The following is an 8,363-nucleotide window of genomic DNA, read 5'->3' on the forward strand; positions in this document are numbered from 1 at the left end:
TTAGCAAATTTGGGTCCATCCATCCGATTGCACGTTAGCATCGCGTTCTTTGGCGCCATCGTTCAGATGAGACGATACAAAACTTTAATCTGACGATCATCATCTATGGGACCGCCCCCACTCCATACTTGGCACATCGGTTTATGGTGCAGCTATAACAAAGAAAATCACTTCGAATTTACCAGAGTTTTAAGATTCTGATGCCACGGATGCCCGCCACGGAATTGGAGGGGCTGAATACTTGAGGATCAAATAAAGTCTGCAGGATGATACTCTGACGCTTCAAGTCTTTTTAATTCCCACGAATGAGCCGCTTCAGTTTTAATCTTTGCGAAAATTCTAACACAGGTTCTATGGATGCTTGGCGTAAGATGAGATGATCTCCTTATCGAGGACACAATACTCTTCTGGGCATACCCACGAACTGCATGAATTCTGCAACGCGCCTCAACGTGCTTATACAGCTGCCGTGTATCTCACAGTGACTGAATGTCGAGTTGGCAAAACCATGTTGTTAACACCAAGGTGACCCCCATTAAGACGATCAGCATTTCACGGCTGTAATTACGTGGGGCCGCGCTTTTCGCTAAGCTGTTGGTACTAATCAAGCAGGAACTCAACTTACTTGTCACGGTCACAGTGCGGAGTCCAGCATCATCTGGACCTGGATCCGTAGTTACACTTCTCTATGTAAACCTTTTATCGCTGACCGGGTCAGACTAACGTTTCTGTGGAACATTGATGATACATAAACTCCGCGGGGAATCGAGTAAATCTTGCTGTCAGAGGCATCATCCTAATCAAATTAAAGCGCTCGGATCTTTGACAGCACAGATCGTCGCATCGTGGCTCCAAAGCCCTTACAAACTCCGGCCGTCCGAGATTCTCTTTTCTCTCACGACTCGTGTAAGTTATCGCATACTGTTTTAGATTTGCAATACTTTGCTATGTATTCGATCGCGTTATGTCATATTTATTAGATTTATATTTTGCTATAGCTATACTTTAAGTTGTATACTACTTTCAGCTTTTGCACTTTGTAACTATAATATTTAATCAGAATGTATGTACAGTAATCATTTTATATGAACAAATCTTTCGGACCTATAGTTTTGCGTATATCATATAGATCCTACATTGATTAATGGTTTGTCGAACGTAGAAAAGGGCAAACAGAAAAATAACACGATCGTTGTTTGCATGTATTATGAAGGCATTACATTTCGAGCAAAGAAGACCGAACGTAAACAAACAGTAACATATCGGTGGAACAATCCTAATGCAAGAATAAAACTTTTTGATTTTTTTTTTTATAAAACTTTTACCAACATATTTGTGACATTTTCGTGAATAAAATGAAACAAAAAACGATGTAATTCGGGACATATTTATTTGTAATTTTAAATGTTACGCGTACATCAATGACTTTACTCCAATAAGATTGTAACGTTGTTGTTCTCCACCTGCCGCATTGCTAAGCGACACGGCGGCGTACGCGACTCGCGGGCCCCCTGGTGCCGGACGCTTCAGCGAACCAGGGTCGTTGCGAGGGGGCCGATCGCGGAATGAAGGGGACTGATATGGGGGTAAAGAACAACCCTTGGCTTACTATAACTAAACCTTTTTATTTGCGCGTATCCGCCGGGGCCTCGGACGCGGTGGCGGTTCGCTTCACTGTTGTGGCTTTCTACAATACATAACGGTGGTACACGATTAATACGGTGACGGTGGTGGCGCAGTATTGTGGGTATTCTAACATCTTGTCTTACATACTATCTTACATGCTACGGTCGGAGGGACGTCCGGCGCGGCGTTCGCGGTACAGTTAGGAGAACGTCTTCGCAACGTTCTCGGTACGGTCGGGGGAACGTCTTCGCCACGTTCGCAGTGCTTACAACTACGGTCGAATCTTAGGTCTACTCGCGTCCGAGAGGAGGAGGAGGGTAGGAGAATAAATAACACCGGGATAATGGCCACTTTTAGCCTAGTCTTTCTCTTATTAATGACCCAGATTTGTTCCTGGAGTTAGCTGTGCACTAGGGTGGCCCTTAGTTATAGAGCTCGATTTTTTTCTTCGATTTTTTCATCATCTTAACCCCTAAAATAGTGACACTTGATGAAAAAATGATTATGTCAAAGTTTCAGCATGATTGGATAACAGGAACCCGTGCCGCAATCGAGTTGAAGTTTTGAAACTTGTACGATTTCAGGTTATCGTCGAATATGTTAGTGATCTTTTATTTTAAAAGTATCAGTGAATATTTTATAGTGAAAATATAATTTTTTACAAGTGTAATGCTAGCACTTACATACAATTACAACACATACATATTTACATATTTACATACAATATATGTACACACAAATGTAACGTAGCTTTTAAGTTACCGGAGAATGTAACGGTTGGGCAACTGGGAGCTGTACTTAATTTGTACAAAAGTTGATAAATTTTCCATTAATCTCGGTTGTTTTAGCACTTATAAACGAATTTTGTTTAAATACTTATTAGCAAAATATTCTTTAATGGAATTTCAGTTATGTCTTATAAATTAGCCTATTATTAAACTGTACGTAGCGTTTAATACACATTCTGTGTTAATGTAGATTTGCTTTCATTAGGATAAAAGCTTTTCTAATTCTCAATTACTTGTAAAATGTATTGTTTTTTATCTTCATTATTGGTCAACAGATTATTATATTCAGATATATGTTTAACACCGCGTTCAGCGGTATGATTTACTACTTTTAAATTTCTTGCAATGTGCAAACCTTTTTAATATGAAATATCATTTTTCCACAAGGAAGGGTTTTTCTCTAAGAAATCTTTAGGTATATTGTACCTGTTAAGTCATTTTTTGGATTCAGTAGAAATGAAGCTATCAATATTCATATTTACAAAATTTTGTACGTTTTCCGGAAGTATTACAAGTTTCTTTACTGAATGTTCCGTATTATCATTTTTTAGAGCCTTAATCATTTTCCTTTTTATGTTCAATGGTATTATTTCATCGAAAAAGGATAATGCCACGTTCTTAGATACAAGGTACCATAAATGGTTAGAAAATTTGCGTATTTCTATTCTAGCAATAGTATTATCAATTGTAGAATACACGTATAGATTTTGTAGGAATTTTAGATCTCGTAATGGCACTCTTACGGAAATTGGTGCATTAATCCAGGCTAGAATGTATAAATTAGCTAAAAGAATACATGTATCACTTATCCCTATTATTTCGTTACTATCCAATAAAAATTCTTGTCGGAATAAATTTTTAACACGTAAATTGCTTTAGCCATCCACCTGTCATTATGAAACGCTCCAGGAACATGGAAAGTATTTCCTCGTGGAAGAGATCCACCAAGAAAAATTATCATCAACTTCAAAAGTTCTTTGTAATTATCTCTCGGCTGCTTTTGTCGTAAATGGTACAAGCAAAAATTTATTTTTTGTTCTACATCCTGGATTTTTTCCGTAAACATAAGAATCTTGTATACCTGTTTTGAAATTTGATAAATTAATCTTAGGCCAAGCTTTTTAAAATTTTTTAAAAAACGGTACTTCTTACCTGATCCCTTGATCAGATAAAACTCGGTAATATTCACAACTGCCGGGAATCTTTTTGTAAATCTACCATGCAGATCACTTACTATACGTTTTTTTAATACCGAAATATTTGCTTCATTTTACATAAGATCTCTAATGGCTAACTGAATAGGAGATTAATTTTCGTATTCGAGATGACCGCTTCAGCAACTAGAGAATGAGATTCATACTAACGTTAGCGGTAAAATTGAGTAATTTTCAGTATATTTTTGAAAATTGTACACCAACACTAAAATTATATGTATAAAAAATTATATTTTCATTATAAAATATTCACTGATATTTGTAAAATAAAAGGCCACTAACATATTCGACGATAACCTGAAATCGTGCAAATTTCAAAATTCCAGCTCGATTGCGGCACGGATTCCTGTTATCCAATCATGCTGAAACTTTGACATTATCATTTGTTCATCAAGTGTCAATAGTTTAGGGTGTGAGAAAAAAAAAATCGGAAGTCGAAAAATAAAGGCCATCCTACTGTGCACACCCGACGATCTGGCGGGCTCCGCGGCGAGGGCTATCCATCGACGGGGTGCTTGCCCACGGCTTACCTTCCCTGAGGCTATCCACAGGGTAGAGAAGCCGGTTGATAGTTCGCTCGGGTCCCTGCCAGCCGCGGAGCGAGGGCTGTCCATCGTTCCACGGTCGGTATGTTGCCGCCGAGGGTTGGCGCGACCAACTCCGATGCAAGGTCTATCCGTCGCACCGACGCGACGCCGGCCTCCAGCTCGCCCAGCCTGGGGCTATCCGCAGACTAGGAAGCTTTAGTACCTCGAAGAGGACCTCCGAAGAGGTCCTGTCGGGGCCGCAGCCCCGAGCCAACTCATCTATCCTTTGATCGACCGCTATCCAGGTAGTATCGGATTTCGGTGGGGGGGTCCCCACCTCGCGGTGCGCGGCTGACGGAGCGCGGTTGACGGTGTGCGACTGCGTGACGTATTCGTCACAAGATATTGTAAGTAAATATAAATCGAATTACGTTGTGTTTGGTGTAATTTTAACCAGGAAAATGTGACGAATATGATGGAGAAAGTTGTATAAAAATTGGATGACAAATAAAAAAGTTAGCAACACATTCACATTGTAACGAATTGAACAGACTTTTGATCATTGCCGACTGCTACGATCATGACGTTTTTTTTTCACTCGCTACCCTCCTCTATGTTAAAAACTTTTATCGTCAATTAAACAAATAAATATAGTCCACATTATATCGTGTTTGGTCTCATTTTAATTGGAAAGTGCAAAAAATCTATTGGTAAAAGTTTGACAACGAAAAAATAAGAAATGGGGGTAAAGGACATATTTACGTATATGGAATGGTTACTATATATTTACTTATATTTCTGATGGCTTCGGCACCCTCGCTTTCTTCGTAACACGTTTTGACTGGCACTACACAATATCTTGTCCGAACTTGCTTCGCCTTAGAAGAAGGCGTACAGTATGTTCAGACAAAAACTAAATACGCCGAACCGTCAATCGAAATCCGCATCTTTAGCAGTCTCCTGGTGACACCCAGCACGAAGTGAGCGCTCTTGCCGAACCTTTGCTATCAGTATAGAACTTACAGTAGGTCCAAAAAGTATTTGTAGATCTAGTTTTTTTGCGATAACTTTACTTACATAAGTAACAAATAAAAAAAAAATTGCTTCCACTAATAGCCTCCTATAAACAAAAATAATATGTACATTAATAACTTTTAATAATATTACTCCTTTGCACTCCTCAATTTCTTTCCACTGTCGATTCCTTCATTTACTAAACAGATCAAGAAAGGGATTCCTAATAAAATGTACTGCAACAGAGCGGAGTATGTGGCAACAACATTTTCCCGTATTACAAGAAGTAAATAATATACACCCTTGGACAAAAAGGGATAGCACATGTGTGCTATCTTTAATTTCTTGAAAACTACTTAGAATTTTTTAATGTAATACATACCATTATAATTGTTACATGGCAGAGAGAAGGAACTTCTTAGTAAATATGGTTGACCTTGCTAGGTTTTTGAGCAAGCAGAAGAAATATACAAATAGTGCCGGCGAAATGATAGCACATTCACAAAATTTATACATATATTTTCATAAAAAAAGAAAGTTACATTGCAATTAATACAAAGTTAATAATTGTTTCGTGATCACCTTTTCCGACGAGTTTTCTCGAGTCGGTTGATCGATTCTCGAATCGCTAATTCTATCCTAGCGAGGATACGGAGCACATGATGTTTAGGCAGAGTCACGTGAAGTTGTTAAATAAAATAAAAGATATAAATTTAAACGTTCACAAAATGATTTATTAAACACTTCACACGCGCGCTTACCCCGGGACAATGGACAATTATAACGATAATATAAACTGGTTGAAATACTCGGAGAAGCGGTTGAAATTTAGGTTGAAAATTGCTTAGACGTTTGCTTTCGCTAAAGGTTCACAAGGATCTGAATTTTAAAATCGGAACGGTAATCGTTTGAACCTTCGATCCGATCGATGGCGTTGCGATAGGACTAATCCCGTGCGGGAGGGATTAGTGCCTGTACGCAGCGGCGTAATACGGCTCAGAAGTGCCTAGGTCTATTATTATTATCTTTATTTCGAAACAATAATGATATGATAATAATAATAATCCGCCTTTATTTTCTATTACTTCGAGTACCCGCTTTGGTAAGGATTTGTGTAACATTTTAATTGTATTTTGTGGCAAATTATCCCAATCCATCTTAATAGCTTCTTTTAATTGTTTAATATTATCATACACTGTTTTCCATTCTTATACAGGGCGTTACCTGTAACGCTACTCACGATTTTTCTCCCACTTGCAGCTACCTTACGAAAAAATGTTTATGTTAAGACGAATTCAAAACATATATTACATGATATTTTTATCAACATATTGCTCGATTTATACAAGTGGAAATGTTAAGTACTTAGCTTTTGACTTTTGTAGTGTAACGATTATTTGGTTCCAAAGAGATTACTGTATGTAAACACGCGACTAGAATGTAAGAAAAATACACTTTAATTACATATTCAAAATGTATGCCGTCTTCCATCGCGTAATATTCCGGTCTTTTACTTCACATTTCCACTTCTGTAAATCGAGTAATATATTAGTAAAAATATCATATAATATATGTTTTGAATTCGTCTCGATGTCCTCTAAAGCTATGAATAAAAAGAAATGTATGTTCCTATTTAAAAAACCCAAGGTGACCTTGACTTTGCCAAGAGAACAAACTGTTTTAAAAATTTGCTTTACTAATATCTATTGTGCACTTCATACCCTGCTAATATTGTCCTAAACATTTTTTCGTAAAGTGGCTGCAAGTGGGAGAAAACTCTAAATTTATGGCAAGACATGTAGTAAAATTAATAACTAGAAAAAACTCGAAATATTTTAACTCAAAAACGGCTGCCTAACGGACTGATTATAAATAAACTTTCGAAATCCTCACTCAGATGTACCATCGTACGGAACAATTATATCTATTTCATCCTTGCGCACTTTATGATAGGGATAGACTGCGTGAGATCTGAACGAAAGGTTGTTTATGAGTGTTCAAGTGAAGCGACAGACGATTGCTATTGACGTGTGTAGCTGTCGGATGTCGCGGGACTGCTCTGTTTGTCAGTTAGTGAGACTGTGAAAAAAGCAAGCAGTTTGTTATTGCATTGCTTAAATGAATAGAAACGTTGTTCCTTAAGGATCTGGCTACCACTTACCCCTTAAGGGTAAGGGGACTAACAAAATTGACGGTTTAGCATTTATCCCAGAACCTGAGGCATAAACGCATCGCGGGAAAGAAAAAAAGATAAAAAAGAAATACTTCGGCGATGTAATTATATTTGTAAGTAAAAAGCAGTTTACAACGGTGCAGAATATAAAACGTGAAAGCGACAGAATTTAAACGCTAAAATGTTAGATTTATGGACAATGAACAACATTCTCTAAATCTCTCGTACCGATCAATTACATCAAAGGCATGTACAGTGACTCGTATTAATATTTGGACACCGCAATGTTTTATCAATTATTACTCTCTATCTTCAACCATAATTAAACTAACAAATTTTTGTATCTTTGTTATAATAAATTATATACTCTTTTTTGCAGGAACGCCAATTTTGTTTATTTAAATTGTTACGCAGGAAATCACTCCGTTTGTTTTAAAAAACTTTATTTCTTAACCGCTACACTTGTTACGAGAATGTTATAGAAAGATCTCGATATTTGACTCACCACAACACGTGAGCTCCAAATGTCTCCTTCGACTCTGAATCTCCGAATATCTCACGCGTGCCTGCCTGCTTCTGTTTTTATACTTTTCTTATCTCTGAATTGCGTTACCGTTTTTGGCTTATCTTATTTGTGTCTCCTGGACTACGCGTTATCTTGTTTACGACTTCTGACCGGTGAGAAAATTAATTTGTTTATTATATAACAAATAATGTGTTAAGAAATGTACAATTTGTACGTCGCAAAAATAGTCCGTGTTTTTGCTTAATAATTCAAAAGCGAAGCTTCACACCACATTTTTGCACAGAGAAATCTTGTTTCTTCTTGTGAGAAATGTTGTTCAGAATCACGACTTCTACCACCTCTTTCCGGGAGTTACACGAGTTGTGAGACACCCTGTATAGACTATGGTCTGGTCCGCGAACGTCTACGACACCGGCTATTGGACATGCGTTGACTCTGACTGTGGCCTTCGGTTCTCAGCCTTTCAAACACAATGGTTGCGATCTCCACCATAGC

At 37.7% G+C, this 8,363-nt stretch overlaps 1 long non-coding RNA gene across 2 annotated transcripts; it reads right to left on the reverse strand.

Moving 5' to 3' along the window:
* Positions 1-1,078: 1,078 nt before the first annotated feature.
* Positions 1,079-8,159, reverse strand: LOC105661974 (uncharacterized). Of its 2 annotated transcripts, XR_013037586.1 has the most exons (4): positions 7,848-7,903; positions 5,233-5,275; positions 4,946-5,159; positions 1,079-1,687 (listed from the first exon to the last, which is right to left on the reverse strand). It is a non-coding gene; the product is annotated as an uncharacterized LOC105661974 (long non-coding RNA). The 2 variants fall into 2 exon arrangements; XR_001095319.2 differs by having other exon boundaries at positions 4,946-5,275; positions 7,848-8,159.
* Positions 8,160-8,363: the final 204 nt, after the last annotated feature.

Source organism: Megachile rotundata, chromosome 3, assembly GCF_050947335.1.
Source record: "Megachile rotundata isolate GNS110a chromosome 3, iyMegRotu1, whole genome shotgun sequence".
Lineage (NCBI taxonomy): Eukaryota > Metazoa > Arthropoda > Insecta > Hymenoptera > Megachilidae > Megachile > Megachile rotundata.